Source organism: Protopterus annectens, chromosome 9.part0 (genome assembly GCF_019279795.1).
Source record: "Protopterus annectens isolate FY-2018-M chromosome 9.part0, PAN1.0, whole genome shotgun sequence".
Lineage (NCBI taxonomy): Eukaryota > Metazoa > Chordata > Ceratodontiformes > Protopteridae > Protopterus > Protopterus annectens.
In genome coordinates this window covers 4,389,561-4,413,071 of record NC_056743.1, presented here as the reverse complement: position 1 = coordinate 4,413,071, position 23,511 = coordinate 4,389,561, and positions in this window count along the sequence as shown.

Below are 23,511 nucleotides of genomic sequence, written 5' to 3'. Positions count from 1 at the left end.
GTTTATACAGAGCATTATTAGGACGCTTATTCCTAATATCACTTAGATGCTCCCCAATCCTGAGATGAAAAGGCCTAGAGGTTTGTCCCACATAGAATGAGGAGTATGTACATGTGACTAAATAGATGGCCCACTCTGTACTACCATTAGCCTATAATTCAAAGTGAAAAGAAATGATTGTGATTCAAGGGGGGAAGGTCAAGAAATAAGGAGAGATTGGGATTTTGGATGCTGACTCTTAAGGAGAAAAACAACAAACATATAGAATATTATATTCATAAAATAGGGGAGTATTCTAAGAACTAAACCAGTACGAGAACGGAGAAAAGAGATTCTGATGATATGGATGACTGCAGTCAGGGATACAGATAATAGACAAGGGGGGCTGGAATTGATTGGGGAAAACTGGCAAAGGTACTGGGAGCAAATAACTAGAAAGGGAAAGGTAACAGAATGGGAAGAGGAGAAGAATTTATTTGGACTGCAGGTTAGAAACTGCCTTCCCTATCAAGGATTGATATCAGGGTATAGGCAAGAGAAAGAAATAGGGGGCTCCTAAATGAAAGACCAGCACTGGTAGAGTTTTTAATAGAGTCTAGAACAGAAGCTGCCGTTAAAAAAGGAATTAGTAGAGCATATAAAATATTGCATGATAATTATAAAAAAAATTAGTGGGGCTTAGAAAGGATTGGGAAGACAGACTGGATACACAATTCACAAAGACACAATGGGGAGATATATGTGTTTTTCCCAAATACACAAGTCTAGAAGATTTAGAGATCTTTTCCTGGAAGTGTTTACATAGGTAATTTTTATACCCCAACTAGACAAGTGGATAGCAAATGTTGGAGGTGTGACTGGCAGTACAGAGGTGGCTGGGAACATATTTTTTTGGGAGTGTATTGAGCTGGCCAACTTTAGGGATTCCCTGCGGACCACTGTTTCAGAAATGCTGGGTAAGTGGATTTGACTGACTGGGGTGATGATTTTTTTTCAGCTAGGACACAGAATTGGAATTGCCTAGGCATAGTAAAGCTTTGATGAGTCTAATTATGGTAGCTGCCAAAAAGCAATTTCTAGAAAATGGAAGTCAAAGTCTTTATTAGAAGTAGTGACTATAGTAACAGAGATAAAACAACTGGAATTGGGATCTTTAGAAAAGGAAAGAGCAAGCTACTTAGGAAAAAATGGGAATTGTGGGGAAAAATATATGCAGAGAAGGAATGAGGTTTAAGAGGCAGGATTTGAATGAGCCATATTATGTTTAACTGACAATGACCTGATAGATCATAAGTGATGTATAATGTTTGCAACTACAGTTATTTTAATGGTGTCTGTGATGTATAATGTTTGCAATTAAAGTGGTGTCAATGTTGTTTGTTTTTCATTTATATAAATGTAAGTTTTCATTAAATTATCACATACGACATAGGCAGATGTTTATTGGGGGAAAAACAGCGGGAAGAAGTAAAAGTAACACTCTCCCAAACCACTTGATTTGCTTTCAGAAAACTTCCAATTATTTTTAAAACTTTTCACTATACAGGTATCAGTGTTTTTCAGGACCATCCTATGCTCTACCACCTCCATTTTTTTCATTTCTAGTACGTCCTTTCTAACGGGCCTAGACTCATATTTACCTGTTAAAATGAAAATCAATCACTCCTTTCTTTTATCATTCATAGAAATATTATTTACTAACTTAACTTATATATATATTTTTGACATTTGTTCACCAGGAAAGTCTGACTTGGATAATATCCCATTTTTAGCAGAGGCCAGGGGAGAAAAGCTCCACATTGACTTAATATGGTTACAGTTATTACAAAGGCTAATACAGAAGAAGGACATATAAACTAAGTAAAAATCAGCTTTGGTTCATATAGTGTGAACCTATACATACATAGTGCAGGTACTTGGACATCTGTAACAAATTGAAAAAGAACATTGTCAACAGATAAAGTATTCACAAGTTGCATTTTATACAGATTTATTTATTTTATTTATTTTTTTATTTTACATTTGTTGACCGGGCTAGTCAAGCTGGACATATATCCATTTACAGTAGAGGCCTGGGGAGAAAAGCTCCAGAACAGGCAAACAACAATTATATATCACAAAAAAATTAATATGCACAAAAATATACAAGTTGAAAAAAGAGAAATTGCAATAAGAATCTAAAAATACATTAAAAGTAGAAATAAAAATAGAGAATAAATAAAAGCATGGTACTATAGTTAGACTAATAAAACAGAAGGAAACAATGTAGGAATACGTTACAAAAAGATTAGTAGCAAGGCATAGTTCTAAGAAGTGACTCACAGCAATTGAAAGTGTAAGTTAGGATCTCAGTAAGGGAAGGGGAGGAAGATTAGGTGTATGGAGACATGTTTTCAGTCGGGGTTAGTACAAGGACATAACCATTGAGTTTTAAGATGTTCTTTGATATGTTTTTTGAAAAGAGTAGTAGAGTCTTGATTAGTTCATTCTTGAGGGAGTTGATTCCAGTTTTTACCTATGGAATTTGAAAATAATGCGTCACCAGCTTTACTGTGCGATTTAGTAACAGATACTAGTAGTTTATTGGCAGAGCGAAGTGTGGCTAGGTTTTTATAAGGTGAAATTAGTTTTGTCAGGCTAGGAGTATCATCAGGGTAGTAAAGTGTCTTATGAATGATGAGTAATTGTTGGTAGAGTAAGTGGTTATTTAGCTCTAGCCAATTTAGTTGTTTGAGGTTGAGACAGTGGTGAGTTCTGAGGGGAGTAGCAGTAATGAATCTTGCTATACTATGATAGCAGGTAGAGAGTTTGGAAATGTTGTTTTTAGATAAGTTAGTGTATAGGGTTGGGTGGGTGGACTAATGGTTAAGGTGTTTGCCTTACAAACACATGGTGCAAGGTTTGAGTCTCACAAGGGATAATTGGCTAGGCTTAAAATGGCTCGCAAGGGCAGTTAGCTTAGTACTAACCTATGAACCTATGAACCTATAAAGCTGAGGCATAAAAAAGGGTGGAGATCAGGTGAGTTTGAGCAATGTTTTTTCTTGCTACTGGGGAAAGGAAGGGTTTAATTCTGTAGAGCAGCCCAACTTTTTTATTTACAGCTTTAATAGTAGAGTTAATATGGTCATCAAAGTTAAGACGGTTGTCAATGGTTACACCTAACAGTCGAGTGGTCATATCAGGGTTAATACAGGTAGAATTATTTGAGGAGATAGTGAAAAATGGTGTGGGAGATTTATTGGTAGGAGTAAAGAGAAGAAGCTTAGTTTTTTTGGGGTTAAGGAGGAGGCAGTGTTGCATAAACCATTTTTCAACGTTTTGGAAAACTGTTTGGGTGATGGACTGAAGGGAGGAAACATTTTTAGCAGTGCAGGTCAAAGTAGAGTCATCAGCATATTGAATACAAGTAGCTTGTGGCACATTAAAGTGTAGGTCATTAATAAATAATGAGAAAAGAAGGGGACTTAAGATTGATCCTTGTGGAACACCAATATTTACTGGGGTTAAGGATGATAGGTTGTTATCCCAAAGCACTGCTTGTTGCCTGTTATTGAGATAGCTCCTAAACCACTGTAGAGAGTGTGAGCTAAGAGAAAAGAGATTGAGTTTGTGAAGAAGTATATTATGGTTAACCATATCAAAGGCTTTTGATAGGTCTATGAATAGAGCTGAGGAGAAACCATTATTGTTTCGATTATTATTTATGGAGTCAGAGAAGGAAAGGAGGGCAGTTGTAGTGCTATGGAAAGGCCTGAAACCATGTTGACAGTCAGCTAGAAGTTTGTTTTGAAGAAGGTAGTTGAAAAATTGTTTGTGTATACATCTTTCCATAATTTTAGCTAATGGGGAGAGTAAAGCAATAGGGCGAAAGTTGGAGAGCTCAGTAGAAGAGCCCCCTTTATGTAGAGGAATTATATGCGATATTTTCCATATGGTGGGGATCACTCCTTCAGAGATAGTCCTATTAATCAGTATGGATATGGGGTGATTAATAGCTTTTGCAGCAATTTGTAAGTATTCAGATGGGAGTTGGTCAGCAGAAGGGGTACATGGTTTGAGTTTGTTGAGAAGCTTATAAATAATAGATGAAGTGACAGGTTGAATCTGAAAGGCATTAGAAGAGTCTTCAGAGATATTTGGTGAGAATGCAGTAGATGTAGGTAATGAATTAGCTAGAGTTTGAATGGCTTCTGTAAAGTACTTATTAAAGGCATCTGGGATCAGGGTAAAGCCTGAAGGGATAGGAGTAGGTGAATGCCCTGGTTTCAGAAGTTTATTAACACCTGACCAGAACTTTTGAGGGTTTTTTTGACTAGTTTGTTGAAGATGAAGATAAAATTCTTTTTTATCTTTAAGAGTATCTTTCTTGGTGGCATTTCTTAATTGTTTGAAGAGGAGGTGATCTGATGGATGTTTGGTAGCTCTCCATTTAGCCCATATTTTATTTCTGAGGATCATTTTTTCTTTAGTTTGCTTAGTTAGCCATGGGGCAGTCCTAGCTTGTATCCTAGTAGAGCATAAAGGAGCATGATAATCAAGGATTTGCAGAATGTTTGTGTTAAAATAGTAATCAGATGACATTAAACACATGTAAGTGCACTCTTTGGAACAGAGATGACTGGATAATATAGCCTCAGCAAAAACAGATATGTTCTTTGTCCACAAAATATATTTCATTAATTAATTCTGTCTAAACATAGGTTCATAGTTTGGCACTAGGCTATCAGCCCTAGGGCCTATACAAGCCTAGCCATAACAATTCCCTGGATATTTCTTCCCACAATATTTACTTTCCTGGACTACTGTCTAGCAGGGTGACTGATGTGATCCCCGGGGTGAATTTTCCATCTCCCATCCAATCGTCAAGGTTCCTTTTGAAGAGGGCCAAGGAGTGCAGTCTATTCCAGAGTATGGGGAGTCTCTGGGTCTGGAACCTGTCCCTCCAGCATGTTTTGTTCATTGTGATGACAGGGTTTAGATTCCTGGAGTGTGTGGCTCTGAGGGATTAAGATTTCTTTAAGTGGAGCATGTCCAACAGCTCAGGGTTTGACATTGCCTTGTATGTTAAGCAGAGATTGCCCCTGAGTAGACGATATGCCACAGAGTATAGCTGGAGTTTTTTTAGATGGTCAGCATAGGGTATCTGCTTTAGGCCTGTGATTCTTTTAGTGAGGTATTTCTGCAGCCTTTCCAGCTGTTGCAGATGTCTTGTGAGGTACATACCAAACTCTATAAAGGGTCTAATGAGGGATGAGTACAGTGGGACAAAGTCCTCCTTTTTTCTGGGTGAAAAGCCCTTAGTGATGAGGTGTGCCACATAGTAGGATTTCCAGACTGTTGTGGCGATGTGGTTATCGAAGGTGAGACCACTGTCCACCTGTGTCCCTAAGTCTCTCATCACACTTTCGTTGTTTAGTGTACTGCCACCTATGTGGTAATTCATGGGTACATGGTTTTTCCCAAAGGGGATAACTATACATTTCTTGGCATTAAGCTTGAGACCATGGCTCTAGCACCAAGCATCTATTTCTGTAAGGCTCTTATGTAGAATATCCACATCATTTGGGAATTTAATAATGGCTCCCAGTTTTCAGTCATCTGCGAACTTTGTTAGCCAGAGTCCCTTAGTGTTAGCCTGTACTTCAGAGAAGTAGATGCCAAACAAGAGCGGTCCCAGGACTGAACCCTGAGATACTCCACTTGTCACTTGTCTGGAGCTGGACTTTGGAGTCGGCTACTTTTACAGTCTGGGTTCTGTCAGTAAGCCAGTTGGCAACCCATCGAGTGATGTAGGGATTTATGCCCAGCTTAGTAAGTTTATCTAGGATTCCAGACTGGGGGATGGTGTTGAAGGCCTTGCTGAGGTCCAGATAGGCTGTGTGGACCACCCTACTCTCATCCACAGCTCTGGAGACTGATTCAAAGAAGTCAATCAGGTTCAGGAGACAAGATCGGCCCTTCACAAACCCAAACTGGATGGGGTCCAGTATTTGAAGGTTGCCAATGTCTGTTTATAAGTTCCATGCCCTTGCAGATCAGGCTTGTCAGACTGATGGGATGGTAGTTCCCAGGATCCAAGGTGGATCCTCCCTTGTGGAGTGGGGTAACTGTAGCTGTGTACCACTCTGTGGGCACGAAGCGTGAGGTGAGGCTGTGATTAAACAGGACACTTAGGTGAGGTGCCAGTTCATTTTGTAGTTCATGTAGTACACAGCCTGGGATGTCGTCTGGTCCCACGGATGCTGTATTCTTAGCTTTGGAGTGTGTGGTTTCTAACTGTATGGCCGTGATTACCGGAATTTGGCAATCTTTTGGTATTGAGATGGGCCCCTTACGGGGCGAAGTTGGCACTAAATCGATCTGCCAGGATATTAGCAATATCCTTGGGATTAGTATACTTAATGCCATTCTGTTGTAGCGCAGAGCATATCTGAGCATTACCATTTAGATTACTGACATAACTATAGAATGCCTTGTGGTTGTCTTTGGAATCATTGGCAATTTTATTTTCGTAACTAGCTTTGGAGGATTTTATGAGGGATCTCAACTTCTTACTGAGGCTGGTAAGGGAGTTTTTTGCATCCTGGGATTTTCCTCTTTTCTGCAACAGTTTCTTTCTTCTGTTGCATAGTTTGCTTATGGCAGGGGACCACCAGATTGGCTTCCTTTTTTTGGAGGAGAGCATCTTGGTTCTATTTGGGATGAACTTGAACAAACAGAGATCCACTCTCACAAAGGTGCCAAACACTTTAATAAACTTTAGATAAGCGCTTTTGTCTTGTGTACAAGATTTCATCAGATAACACAAATAATGCAACTCATTACTTTTATACCAATCCAAAATTAAACTACAATTAAAATTTAAAGACACAGAGGTCCTAATAAAATACAATGCACAATATCCATGTATGTACTGTTTAAAATGTTTTAAAAATCTCAGGCATTTAAAAATGTGTATTACGAACTGTATGTTAAGTATACAAAGTGTATAAGTTAAAATGTTTGAGGAGAGGGGGTACCCCAGGGAGTTGGTACTTTGTGTGTTAGATGAAATATACAAAGGGTGGGGTACTAAATACAAGGCCCTTTTGAGTGTTCCCCTTGACAAAACTGTCAAACAGAAGGATGACAACTAATTTCAAAGGGCTTGTGTTACAGAATTTAATAGTTTTTCTGACACATTTACCAATATTATAAGAGCTAACTGGAGCATGTTAAAAACTAGTAGCGAATTGTATGAAGTAGTGGAGAAAGAAGCAATATTTTCCTTTAAAACAGGAAAGAATTTTAAAAGAATATTTGAACAAACAGAGATATCCATGAGTTTCACAAGAAAGGCAACAAGTCCTTCTGGTAATTCCAAACAGTGCCCACATATTATTAAGGAAGACAGCACACGTTTACAGAACGGTATGAATAGCATCGTGTGGTTCTGTAAGGGTAACTGTAATACTAAAATAATTGTGTATTTGGCCACTTGTGAAAGATGCCCTGCATTCTACGTAGGCAAGAAGGAAAGAGCTTTGAAAGAAAGAATGTATGAGCACTTTAACGACATCAAAAATAAAAAAAAAAATAGTGCAGCACTCTCCTGAATGTTATACATGGATATTGTATGGACTGTTTAAAATAGTGCGTTATACAAGCACTCTCCTGAATGTTATACATGGATATTGTATGGACTGTTTAAAATAGTGCGTTATACAAGCACTCTCCTGAATGTTATACATTGATATTGTATGCACTGTTTAAAATAGTGCGTTTTACAAGCACTCTCCTGAATGTCATACATGGATATTGTATGGACTGTTTAAAATAGTGCGTTATACAAGCACTCTCCTGAATGTTATACATGGATATTGTATGGACTGTTTAAAATAGTGCGTTATACAAGCACTCTCCTGAATGTTATACATGGATATTGTATGCACTGTTTAAAATAGTGCGTTATACAAGCACTCTCCTGAATGTTATACATGAATATTGTATGGACTGTTTAAAACAGTGCGTTATACAAGCACTCTCCTGAATGTTATACATTGATATTGTATGCACTGTTTAAAATAGTGCGTTATACAAGCACTCTCCTGAATGTTATACATGGATATTGTATGGACTGTTTAAAATAGTGCATTGTACAAGCACTATCTTCAATGTTATACATGGATATTGTATGGACTGTTTAAAATAGTGCATTGTACAAGCACTCTCTTCAATGTTATACATGGATATTGTATAGACCATTTAAAATAGTGCATATACAAGTACTCTCCTGAATGTTATACATGGATATTGTAGGGACTGTTTAAAATAGTGCATTGTACAAGCACTCTCCTGAATGTTATACATGGATATTGTATGGACTGTTTAAAATAGTGCGTTATACAAGCACTCTCCTGAATGTTATACATGGATATTGTATGCACTGTTTAAAATAGTGCGTTATACAAGCACTCTCCTGAATGTTATACATGGATATTGTATGGACTGTTTAAAATAGTGCGTTATACAAGCACTCTCCTGAATGTTATACATTGATATTGTATGCACTGTTTAAAATAGTGCGTTATAAAAGCACTCTCCTGAATGTTATACATGGATATTGTATGGACTGTTTAAAATAGTGCATTGTACAAGCACTATCTTCAATGTTATACATGGATATTGTATGGACTGTTTAAAATAGTGCATTGTACAAGCACTCTCTTCAATGTTATACATGGATATTGTATGGACCGTTTAAAATAGTGCATATACAAGCACTCTCCTGAATGTTATACATGGATATTGTATGGACTGTTTAAAATAGTGCGTTGTACAAGCACTATCTTCAATGTTATACATGGATATTGTATGGACTGTTTAAAATAGTGTGTTATAGAAGCACTCTCCTGAATGTTATACATGGATATTGTATGGACTGTTTAAAATAGTGCATTGTACAAGCACTCTCCTGAATGTTATACATGGATATTGTATGGACTGTTTAAAATAGTGTGTTATAGAAGCACTCTCTTCAATGTTATACATGGATATTGTATGGACTGTTTAAAATAGTGCGTTGTACAAGCACTCTCCTGAATGTTATACATGGATATTGTATGGACTGTTTAAAATAGTGCGTTGTACAAGCACTCGCCTGAATGTTATACATGGATATTGTATGCACTGTTTAAAATAGGGAGTTGTACAAGCACTCTCCTGAATGTTATACATGGATATTGTATGGACTGTTTAAAATAGTGCGTTGTACAAGCACTCTCCTGAATTTTATACATGGATATTGTATGGACTGTTTAAAATAGTGCGTTATACAAGCACTCTCCTGAATGTTATGCATGGATATTGTATGGACTGTTTAAAATAGTGCGTTGTACAAGCACCCTCCTGAATGTTATACATGGATATTGTATGCACTGTTTAAAATAGTGCGTTGTACAAGCACTCTCCTGAATGTTGTACATGGATATTGTATGCACTGTTTAAAATTGTGCGTTGTACAAGCACTCTCCTGAATGTTATACATGGATATTGTATGGACTGTTTAAAATAGTGCGTTATACAAGCACTCTCCTGAATGTTATACATGGATATTGTAGGGACTGTTTAAAATAGTGCATTATACAAGCACTCTCCTGAAAGTTATACATGGATATTGTAGGGACTGTTTAAAATAGTGTGTTATACAAGCACTTTCCTGAATGTTATACATGGATATTGTATGCACTGTTTAAAATAATGCATTGTACAAGCACTCTCCTGAATGTTATACATGGATATTGTATGGACTGTTTAAAATAGTGCATTGTACAAGCACTCTCCTGAATGTCATACACGGATATTGTATGGACTGTTTAAAATAGTGCATATACAAGCACTCTCCTGAATGTTATACATGGATATTGTATGGACTGTTTAAAATAGTGCGTTATACAAGCACTCTCTTCAATGTTATACATGGATATTGTATGGACTGTTTAAAATAGTGTGTTATAGAAGCACTCTCCTGAATGTTATACATGGATATTGTATGGACTGTTTAAAATAGTGCATTGTACAAGCACTCTCCTGAATGTTATACATGGATATTGTATGGACTGTTTAAAATAGTGTGTTATAGAAGCACTCTTCAATGTTATACATGGATATTGTATGGACTGTTTAAAATAGTGCGTTGTACAAGCACTCTCCTGAATGTTATACATGGATATTGTATGCACTGTTTAAAATAGGGAGTTGTACAAGCACTCTCCTGAATGTTATACATGGATATTGTATGCACTGTTTAAAATAGTGCGTTGTACAAGCACTCTCCTGAATTTTATACATGGATATTGTATGGACTGTTTAAAATAGTGCGTTATACAAGCACTCTCCTGAATGTTATGCATGGATATTGTATGGACTGTTTAAAATAGTGCGTTGTACAAGCACCCTCCTGAATGTTATACATGGATATTGTATGCACTGTTTAAAATAGTGCGTTGTACAAGCACTCTCCTGAATGTTGTACATGGATATTGTATGCACTGTTTAAAATTGTGCGTTGTACAAGCACTCTCCTGAATGTTATACATGGATATTGTATGGACTGTTTAAAATAGTGCGTTATACAAGCACTCTCCTGAATGTTATACATGGATATTGTAGGGACTGTTTAAAATAGTGCATTATACAAGCACTCTCCTGAATGTTATACATGGATATTGTAGGGACTGTTTAAAATAGTGCGTTATACAAGCACTCTCCTGAATGTTATACATGGATATTGTATGCACTGTTTAAAATAATGCATTGTACAAGCACTCTCCTGAATGTTATACATGGATATTGTATGGACTGTTTAAAATAGTGCATTGTACAAGCACTCTCCTGAATGTCATACACGAATATTGTATGGACTGTTTAAAATAGTGTGTTATACAAGCACTCTCTTCAATGTTATACATGGATATTGTATGGACTGTTTAAAATAGTGCATTGTACAAGCACTCTCCTGAATGTTATACATGGATATTGTATGCACTGTTTAAAATAGTGAATTGTACAAGCACTCTCCTGAATGTTATACATGGATATTGTATGCACTGTTTAAAATAGTGCGTTATACAAGCACTCTTCTGAATGTCATACATGGATATTGTAGGGACTGTTTAAAATAGTGCGTTGTACAAGCACTCTCCTGAATGTCATACATGGATATTGTAGGGACTGTTTAAAATAGTGCGTTATACAAGCACTCTCCTGAATGTCATACGTGGATATTGTAGGGACTGTTTAAAATAGTGCGTTATACAAGCACTCTCCTGAATGTTATACTTGGATATTGTAGGGACTGCTTAAAATAGTGCGTTATACAAGCACTCTCCTGAATGTTATACATGGATATTGTATGCACTGTTTAAAATAGTGCATTGTACAAGCACTCTCCTGAATGTTATACATGGATATTGTATGCACTGTTTAAAATAGTGCATTGTACAAGCACTCTCCTGAATGTTATACATGGATATTGTAGGGACTGTTTAAAATAGTGCGTTATACAAGCACTCTCCTGAATGTTATACATGGATATTGTATGCACTGTTTAAAATAGTGCGTTGTACAAGCACTCTCCTGAATGTTATACATGGATATTGTAGGGACTGTTTAAAATAGTGCGTTGTACAAGCACTCTCCTTAATGTCATACATGGATATTGTATGGACTGTTTAAAAGAGTGCGTTATTCAAGCACTCTCCTGAATGTCATACATGGATATTGTATGGACTGTTTAAAATAGTGCATTATACAAGCACTCTCCTGAATGTCATACATGGATATTGTATGGACTGTTTAAAATAGTGCGTTGTACAAACACTCTCCTGAATGTTATACATGGAAATTGTATGGACTGTTTAAAATAGTGCATTATACAAGCACTCTCCTGAATGTTATACATGGATATTGTATGGACTGTTTAAAATAGTGCGTTATACAAGCACTCTCCTGAATGTCATACATGGATATTGTATGGACTGTTTAAAATAGTGCGTTATACAAGCACTCTCCTGAATGTCATACATGGATATTGTAGGGACTGTTTAAAATAGTGCATTGTACAAGCACTCTCTTCAATGTTATACATGGATATTGTATGGACTGTTTAAAATAGGGTGTTATACAAGCACTCTCTTCAATGTTATACATGGATATTGTATGGACTGTTTAAAATAGTGCGTTGTACAAGCACTCTCCTGAATGTTATACATGGATATTGTATGGACTGTTTAAAATAGTGTGTTGTACAAGCACTCTCCTGAATGTTATACATGGATATTGTATGGACTGTTTAAAATAGTGCATTATACAAGCACTCTCTTCAGTGTTATACATGGATATTGTATGGACTGTTTAAAATAGTGTGTTATACAAGCACTCTCCTGAATGTTATACATGGATATTGTATGCACTGTTTAAAATAGTGCGTTGTACAAGCACTCTCCTGAATGTTATACATGGATATTGTATGGACTGTTTAAAATAGTGCGTTGTACAAGCACTCTCCTGAATGTTATACATGGATATTGTATGGACTGTTTAAAATAGTGCATTATACAAGCACTCTCTTCAATGTTATACATGGATATTGTATGGACTGTTTAAAATAGTGCGTTATACAAGCACTCTCCTGAATGTTATACATGGATATTGTATGCACTGTTTAAAATAGTGCGTTGTACAAGCACTCTCCTGAATGTTATACATGGATATTGTATGGACTGTTTAAAATAGTGCGTTGTACAAGCACTCTCCTGAATGTTATACATGGATATTGTATGCACTGTTTAAAATAGTGGTACAATTTCCATCAAATCATTAAGAACATTCAGTTTGCCTTTGTCCACAGTGTGACTCATACTCAAACTATCATGAAACATCTCCAACCCTTGATCATGGGGAATAACAGAAAACAAGTTAACCACATCAACCGTGAGGAAACTAAATACCTTGCTGTCTGAATTCACCTCCCTTAATCTTTCTAAGCAATGCCATGAATCTCTAAGGACATGATCTACCTCAGTCAAAGCTGACTTGCATGTAGAATCAACAAATGAGGCAAGGGGTTCAGTTTTTGAGCCCTTAGCCACCACAATAGGTCTAAATTGAAGATTTACAGTACCTTTGTGTACTTTTGGTATACCAAAGATACATGGCAAGATAGGGTCTTTAACAGAAAGGTAATTGTATTCCGCTTCAGCGATAGTTCCTTGAAATAATGCATCTGACAGAAACAAATCAATTTCCTTATATGCAAGGTTAATTTCGTTCTTCGAAACCCTTTTGTATGTATTCTCATCCTCGAGGATGGTCGACATAGATGCCAAATAGTCTATTTTGTTCATAAGAACCATCCCCCCACCCTTGTCGGGTTTCATGCACCTAATGTTTTTGGAAGATCTTAGTTCCTTAAGAGCCAGTCTTTCCTGTATAGTAAGATTATCAGGGCCCTTGTTTTTACTAGCACAAATTTTCCTAACCTCAAATTCCACTAGATTTTCAAGTGCACTAATCTCATAACAGGGGGGTGGAATAAAGGTACTTTTTCTCCTAAGTATTGTACCTACTCCATTTTCAATTTTAGTTTGTAAGTGTTTATTACTTTGGAAAAATATATCTAAATTTAACCTCCTCACAAATAACTTGAGGTTAACCAACCCATTAGCAATGTCTAATTTAAAGTTGGGAATTAAATTGATGCCTTTAACAAAAAGTTCAAAATGTGTGTCACTTATAGCTGTTTCTGTGTAATTGTAAATGAAAAATCCACCTTTTTGCAAGATTTGACAATTCATCCCCTCTTCAAAATCAACCCCTTCAACACTATAAACCATGGAATCTACGTTGGTATTGGCACATAATAACTCACTTGAATGTGTAGTATAATCATCCAAACTAACTACTTCCCCTCGTACACTTGGTACAGGCACAACTTTAGTGGTTGGAGAGAAAAGTTGAAAAGTACACAAAGGTACTGTAAATCTTCAATTTAGACCTATTGTGGCGGCTAAGGGCTCAAATACTGAACCTCTTGCCTCATTTGTTGATTCTACATGCAAGTCAGCTTTGACTGAGGTAGATCATGTCCTTAGAGATTCATGGCATTGCTTAGAAAGATTAAGGGAGGTGAATTCCGACAGCAAGGTATTTAGTTTCCTCATGGTTGACATGGTTAACTTGTTTTCTGTTATTCCCCATGATCAAGGGTTGGAGATGTTTCATGATAGTTTGAGTATGAGTCACACTGTGGACAAAGGCAAACTGAATGTTCTTAATGATTTGATGGAAATTGTACTTTCCAACAATTTCATCAAGTTCGAGGGAGAATTGTTTCAACAAAGTTCTGGAGTGGCAATGGGGGCTAGGTGTGCCCCAGTGTTTGCCAATCTGGTGCTACTAGCATGGGAAAGAAACTTTATTTTTCAATCTAGGTTTTATGAGAATATACTTCTATACAATAGGTTTCTGGACGATTTGCTGATTTTATGGACAGGAGATGAGGCTAGAGCAATTGAATTTGTAGAATATTTAAATACTACCACCAGTTTTTTGAGATTTACTTACACATGGAACAAAGACAGTATTAACTTCTTGAATACCACAATTTCTAAAGACAATGGAGGGTTGTCTAGTACTTTGCACAGGAAGGAATGTTACTCAAACTCGCTACTACATTTTAAGAGTTGCCACCCATACTATCAAAGGAAAGGGGTTGTCAAGGGTCAGATGGTGCACATCTCTAGATTGGTTAGCAATGAGTCTATGTTCAAACAAGAAATTTTCAAGCTGATTGGTATGCTTACTGATAGGGGTTACCCGCTTCAATTGCTACTAAGTTTAAAGAAAGAGGTTTTTAGAAAAAGAAATACAATTTATTCACCTATTCTTTTGACTAGGCAAGAAATGGGTGAAATTGATCAGGTAGTGTCCAAGCAAAAGGAATCTGTTGGACCATGTTTTGTGTTGAAGTTTAATGAAAAAGCAACTGAGATTGCCTTAGTATTATGTAATGCTTGGGATTATTGTTTAAGTGTTGGTACAAAGGAGATTCTGGGATCTCACCCCAGGATAACATTTAGTAGGGGTGAGAACTTGAAGAACATACCGGAAAGGGAGGTTAAAAACAGAGCATCTAGGATGTCTAAATGTGGATGTTGCAGGAGCTGTAGGTTTACTGCTGAGGGCGCATATGCAGTAGTGAAAGGTTATCATCAAACTTTATCATGTCCAGGCAAATGTAACTGTAATACAAAGAATCTTGTTTATCTTGCCTCTTGTATGACCTGCGAAGCGTTTTATGTGGGAATGACCACGCGCAGGCTACGTGACAGGATCTCTGAACATGTTAGATCGATTAGAAACAAGGACCAGCATAGTGCCCTATATCTTCATAGCAGTAGGTGTAAAGGTTTCAATAAGTTTTTATTTTTCATCATTGATAGAGTGTATAGTGAACAGGGTGGTGACACAGCTAACAGGGTGGCACTACTGGAGGTCCTATGGCAATTGAGATTAAATGCCATGAGGCAACCCAGGATTAACGATTACATTTCTATCAAACCTATTTTAAAACACAAGGCTAGTTCAATATAAACAATATGCATAATTTTATATCTCAACATTTATATTGCACTATTTAGAATTGTAACTAGGTTATTATATATTATTTATCTATATATTCATATATATTTATATATTAATATATTATTATTGAGTCAGTAAGTTTTAATGTTTGGATTGGTGTGTTTTTTATGTTGTAATGTTGGTTTTAAGTTTTTGGAGGGAAATGCATCAATTAACTCATCAATTAACTCATCAATTAATCATTATTGTATCAAAGTGTGAGTATAAAAGATTGTAATGGATTTTAAACACTGACTCTGAAGAAGCCAATTGTTGGTGAAAGCGCTTAGTCAGTGACTGTGAATAAAATACTTCAGTTACATCTGGTTGTGTTGCCTGGTCGTTGGAGCAGTTTTCGTTGTTTCTACACTCTCCTGAATGTCATACATGGATAGTGTATGCACTGTTTAAAATAGTGCATTATACAAGCACTCTCCTGAATGTTATACATGGATATTGTATGGACTGTTTAAAATAGTGTGTTGTACAAGCACTCTTCTGAATGTTATACATGGATATTGTATGCACTGTTTAAAATAGTGCGCTATACAAACACTCTCCTGAATGTCATACATGGATATTGTATGCACTGTTTAAAATAGTGCGCTATACAAACACTCTCCTGAATGTCATACATGGATATTGTATGCACTGTTTAAAATAGTGCGTTATACAAGCACTCTCCTGAATGTTAAACATGGATATTGTATGGACTGCTTAAAATAATGCATTATACAAGCACTCTCCTGAATGTTATACATGGATATTGTATGGACTGTTTAAAATAGTGTGTTGTACAAGCACTCTCCTGAATGTTATACATGGATATTGTATGGACTGTTTAAAATAGTGCATTGTACAAGCACTCTCCTGAATGTTATACATGGATATTGTATGCACTCTTTAAAATAGTGCGTTATACAAGCACTCTCTTTAATGTTATACATGGCTATTGTATGGACTGTTTAAAATAGTGCATTATACAGCACTCTCTTCAATGTCATACATGGATATTGTATGCACTGTATAAAATAGTGCATTATACAAGCACTCTCCAGAATGTTATACATGGATATTGTATGCACTCTTTAAAATAGTGCGTTATACAGGCACTCTCTTCAATGTTATACATGGTTATTGTATGGACTGTTTAAAATAGTGCATTATACAAGCACTCTCTTCAATGTCATACATGGATATTGTATGCACTGTTTAGAATACTGCGTTGTACAAGCACTCTCCTGAATGTTATACATGGATATTTTATGGACTGTTTCAAATACTGCTTTATACAAGCACTCTCTTCAATGTTATTCATGGATATTGTATGGACTGTTTAAAATAGTGCGTTGTACAAGCACTCTCCTGAATGTTATGCATGGATATTGTATGGACTGTTTAAAATAGTGCATTGTACAAGCACTCTCCTGAATGTTATACATGGATATTGTAGGGACTGTTTAAAATAGTGCGTTATACAAGCACTCTCTTCAATGTTATACATGGATATTGTATGGACTGTTTAAAATACTGCGTTATACAAGCACTCTCTTCAATGTCATACATGGATATTGTATGGACTGTTTAAAATAGTGCGTTATACAAGCACTCTCCTGAATGTCATACATGGATATTGTATGGACTGTTTAAAATAGTGCATTATACAAGCACTCTCCTGAATGTCATAGATGGATATTGTATGGACTGTTTAAAATAGTGCGTTATACAAGCACTCTCCTGAATGTTATACATGGATATTGTATGGACTGTTTAAAATAGTGCGTTATACAAGCACTCTCCTGAATGTTATACATGGATATTGTATGGACTGTTTAAAATAGTGCGTTATACAAGCACTCTCCTGAATGTTATACATGGATATTGTATGGACTGTTTAAAATAGTGCGTTATACAAGCACTCTCCTGAATGTTATACATGGATATTGTATGGACTGTTTAAAATAGTGCGTTATACAAGCACTCTCCTGAATGTTATACATGGATATTGTATGGACTGTTTAAAATAGTGCGTTATACAAGCACTCTCTTCAATGTTATACATGGATATTGTATGGACTGTTTAAAATAGTGAATTGTACAAGCACTCTCTTCAATGTTATACATGGATATTGTATGGACTGTTTAAAATAGTGCATTGTACAAGCACTCTCTTCAATGTTATACATGGATATTGTATGGACTGTTTAAAATAGTGCATTGTACAAGCACTCTCCTGAATGTTATACATGGATATTGTATGGACTGTTTAAAATAGTGCGTTATACAAGCACTCTCTTCAATGTTATACATGGATATTGTATGGACTGTTTAAAATAGTGCATTATACAAGCACTCTCTTCAATGTTATACATGGATATTGTATGGACTGTTTAAAATAGTGTGTTGTACAAGCACTCTCTTCAATGTTATACATGGATATTGTATGGACTGTTTAAAATAGTGCGTTATACAAGCACTCTCTTCAATGTTATACATGGATATTGTATGGACTGTTTAAAATAGTGCATTATACAAGCACTCTCTTCAATGTTATACATGGATATTGTATGGACTGTTTAAAATAGTGCATTATACAAGCACTCTCTTCAATGTTATACATGGATATTGTATGGACTGTTTAAAATAGTGCGTTGTACAAGCACTCTCTTCAATGTTATACATGGATATTGTATGCACTGTTTAAAATAGTGTTGTACAAGCACTCTCCTGAATGTTATACATGGATATTGTATGGACTGTTTAAAATAGTGCGTTATACAAGCACTCTCCTGAATGTTATACATGGATATTGTATGGACTGTTTAAAATAGTGCGTTATACAAGCACTCTCTTCAATGTTATACATGGATATTGTATGGACTGTTTAAAATAGTGCGTTGTACAAGCACTCTCTTCAATGTTATACATGGATATTGTATGGACTGTTTAAAATAGTGCATTGTACAAGCACTCTCTTCAATGTTATACATGGATATTGTATGGACTGTTTAAAATAGTGCGTTATACAAGCACTCTCTTCAATGTTATACATGGATATTGTATGGACTGTTTAAAATAGTGCGTTATACAAGCACTCTCCTGAATGTTATACATGGATATTGTATGGACTGTTTAAAATAGTGTGTTATACAAGCACTCTCTTCAATGTTATACATGGATATTGTATGCACTGTTTAAAATGTTTTACAAATCTCATGCATTTAAAAATGTGTATTACGAACTGTATGTTAAGTATACATAGTGTATAAGTTATATACACTATTTTAAACTTTAAATGGATATTGTACCCGCGGTGGTGGTGCTGCGGTAGCATTGTCACCTCACAGTAAGATGCTGTCCAGTTCTATTCTCAGCTAGAGCGTCTTCTGCATGGAGATATGCGTGAATGGGTGTACCTTCGTTGAAGGTTGTGTGTCTGGGCTGGTAACTCGGCACGTAAAAATCAACTACCAATCATTAGCGGACCGGAGTTCTGCTGTGGCTACCCCTAAACGGGAAAAGCCGAAAGATGCAACAACATACATGGATATTGTGCATTGTATTTTATTAGGACCTCTGTGTCTTTAAATTTTAATTGTAGTTTAATTTTGGATCGGTATAAAAGTAATGTGTTATCTGATGAAGTCTGGTACACAAGACGAAACCGCTTATCCAAAGTTTATTAAAGTGTTTGGCACCTTTGTGAGAGTGGATCTCTGTTTGTTCAAGCTCACTGAGTACCTACAATTATCTACAGTTATCTACTTTTGTTTTCTATTTGGGATGACACAATTCATGCATGAGTGGATGTGCTAGTACATTGCCTTAGTGTAGGATTCAGCAGTCGAACTTTCAGTTTTGGAAAAGTTTTTTACAGAGGTTTCCTTACTGGGATGTGGATGTCAAGGGTGATTTGCTTATGGTCAGACCTGACCAATGAGGGGGTGACCACTGGTGTGGAGCATCGATCTTCCATGTTGGTAATGACCAGATCTTGGATATTGGAGCCCCTGATGGGACAATGGATTAGTTGATCCAGAGTATTGGAATTTATGAATTCCAAGAACTGTTGTGAAAAGGTGTTGGCACCAGAGTTGTTTTTCAGTTAATGGCAGAGTAGTTGAAATCACCCAGTATTAGGGTGTTTGGTTGTATCTTAATATTTTCCAGTATGTTTAGAAAGGGGCATGGTGGGGGATCTGTAGCAAGCTACAATTTGGATCGCAGTCTTACCTAGTGTTAGTTGCACCTGGAGAATTTCAGATGCATTGTGTTGGGCAACTAGCCTGGAGGTGTGAATATCCTTGGTGAATATGGACACTCCTCCACCTTTAGTGTTTCAGTCTTGGTTTGGTGGCCGAAAATTGTGGTAAGAGTTGTAGCTTGGTATTGCAGGGGTGCTGTCTGGAGCCTTGAACCAGGTCTCAGTTACTGCACAGATATCAATGTTCTCCATTTTTAGGAGTGCCTCGAGAGAGTGCATTTTGAGGTTTAGACTTCTAGCATTGAGTAGCATTACCTTCAGATTTTGCATATCTGTTACGGTGGTGGTTTTGTCCTTTGAACCATGCCTAAAAAAGGCACTATAGGGGTGGCAAGAGCTTTAGCCAGTAACCTGAATCCCAGGGGTGACAGGTGCAGACCATCTCTGGCAAAGCATAGTGGTCTGTCGATCATGTCGTCCCAGGCAGTCAGATACTGGATCCCCTTTGAATGACACCAGAAGCTTAGCCAATTGATGAAGTCAATCATTTTGTCTTTATACTGTGGTATAATTCTGGGCAAAGGCAGGATGCTACTCAGAGGTTGGGTCATACCTGCCTGGGCCACATGATCCGAGAGCTCATAGTCAAAGTATGCTGATGGCGGAGGGAGAGTGAACAGTTCGGCCTGGGTTAGTGCAGGGGCATAGCCAGGTTTTATTTAGGTAGTCTTTTAGTATAAGCTTGAAGGTGGAGCGGTTAGGGGAGGTCAATCTAATTTGCAGAAGGATAGAATTCCATTTTTTAGCAACAGAGTAAGAGAGGCCAGAAGATTTGTGGGGTTTACATATGCCGAGACTATGTTGTTCATTAGATCAAAGTAATTTCTTAGGGTGATAGGAATGGAGAATAGCAGTAAAAGCAGGGCAGCCATCAGCTTTGTGAATAAAATATGTGGAAATGAGCTGTATGTAAGTTAAGCTGTCAGGCAGTTTGAGCAAATTCAATGCCTTAAGGGCAATACAGTGGTGGCTGCAATATTGTTTGTTGGTGGTTTCTTCTATTCATAAACATCAGTTTCAACTATTCCAGTGCCTCTAGAAATTTTCTTTAAATGTTAATCAAGGTACATTTTTCTTAAGCCAGATGGGATGGGCACTGCTAAACTGTGAAAATTACCAGCTTGTTCCTTAAATCCCACTACCAGTTCTACTTCTCTTTATTTATTTATTTTATTTTATTTTACATTTGTTGACCGGGATAGTCCGACTGGATACATGTCCATTTTCAGAGGAGGCCGGGGGAGAAAAGCTCCAAACTTACAAACAGATAAAGACAAGCAAGTTACAGTACATGCACAAACGTATTGTATTAACATACAAGTTACAGTCTCACATTCCAAGCATATGAAGTTATTATATAACTCAGTATCCAATAATTCCATGCAGGTACAGTTTGTCTTATTTAAATCTTGTAACTGTAAAAGAATGTTATAAATACATTAAAAAAATCATAATTCTCTTATCCAAATAAGGAAAACTCAGCACAAAACTCAAGCCATTACACATCAGTTCATAGTCAATCAAAAATAAAATTTAGTTGCATTTACATATGTAGAAATTAATACAAATACATATGTATACACATGAAAATACTCACATGCCTTTTTAATCTGTATAGGGAGCTTTTATTCGTAGGTTCATATAAGTACTAGGCTAGTCACCCTTGTGGGCCATTTTAAACCTAGCCAATTTCTCTTTTTGTGCTCAAAATAACCTATCCGACTTGGTTATACATTGGTGTTAACCATCCCATGGTTCATAATTATATATTACCCCTAATAAAAATAACTGGAATCATACCATAGAAAATTTGAGGGAACCCAATGCATGGAATAAAACATTTTAGAGCTGGCTCTGTCCATTAGTAGTACAGAGGACACTCCTGCTGGTAAAGTTTCTGTTCCCCATCCATACATCTATGTTGGACTTGAAAATGGATAGGGCTGAATGGGAATCTGTTCTACAACAGCGGCATCCTATGCAAGGTATACTTGTCCCTTCAAAACATTCTGTTGATGTTGTAGAAGAGGTTTATTTCTTATGCCATTGACTTGCTGATGTGCAGAAAGTCCATTCTTAATGGATTGGAGGATGCCTTGTATGCCAGATGCAGATCACCTTTTAGCAGTCTGTAGGACACATAGTATAATGACAGGGCTTTGAGTTGGTCCATGTGGGACATATTGTTTAGGCCTTGTATCCTTTTAGCAAAGTATCTCCTTAGGCATTCCAGTTGTTACGTGTGTCTATAGAGAGATGTATGCCAATGGGGGCACTATATTCAATGAGTAACCTTGTGAGGGCTAAGTAAAGGGGGACAATGACACTCCTAGATATGGACACAGTCCTTTGTTTATAAGCTGTGCAATACAGAAGGTCTCTTTTGCAACAAAACACACAGTCAAAAGTTAGGTCACTGTCCACGTAAGTTCTCAAATGCCAAACTGGGTTAACTCTTAGGGACGTATTGTAAATTTGGTAGTTCCCTGGGGTAGATGACCTCCCACTTGATACAGTAATGTATTTTTTAGCATTTAGTTTCAGACCATGATTTTGGCACCAGTTATTTATTTAGTACAAACCTTCCTGCAGAATGGCTAAGTGTTTTGGGGATTCAGTGACTGCTCCTAGCTTGCAGTCATCTGCAGACTTAGTCATTCAGGGCTCTTTGGTATTGTTTTTTTACTTCAGAAAAGCAAACACCAAACAGGAGAGGTCCCAGCACAGAACCCGGGGTACTGCACTGGTGACTGCACTCTGTGGCCGTAACTATTTTGATTATCTGTGAACCAGTTGGCAATCCAACAGCTGACATAAGGGTTTCTCAGTTTACTTAGCTTTTCTACTGTGCTCAAGCGGGGAATTGTAACAAAAGCTTTGGCCAGCTCTACGTATGCAGTGTCTACCATTTTGCCTTCATCCATTGCTTTGGTGACCTTTTCAAAAAAATCCACCAAGTTGAGTAAACATGACCTGTCCTTGATGACTCCAAATGGAGAAGGGTCCAGTGTTTGGAGGTTCCCCATGTCCTGACTGATTACTTCCATAATAAGTTTTTCCCATGGCTTTGCATGAGGCTGGTCAGACTTATGGGTCTGCAGTTGCCTGGGTTTGTGGAAGGTCAACCCTCATGCAGGGGAATGCTTATAGCTGTTCTCCATTCGCTTCTTACAAAACCTGAATGGAGCAAGAATATAAAAGTGGGGGTAGAGGGGGCCTCCGCCCCTGTGTAAACGTGAGTAATGTGGGAGTTTTTTTCAATTTTTTTTATTTTTAATTTTTTGCACACTTTAGCAAAAGGGCTTTTTTGGTGAAAAGCACTTTCGCTAAAGTGTATTCGGTCATTTATGTTTCATGGAAATGTAATTTTGTGCAATAGTCCTAGATCCATATATATATATATATATATATATATATATATATATATATATATATATATATATATATATATATATATAGTCGCCAACAGAAAAAAAAATACATTCATGAGAAGCTTTCTCCACAGTTTGAATAAAAAGTCCAAATATACAGCAAAATCCTGCTTAAATGTTACGATGAAGCCATTGCAGGTTCCAAATAAA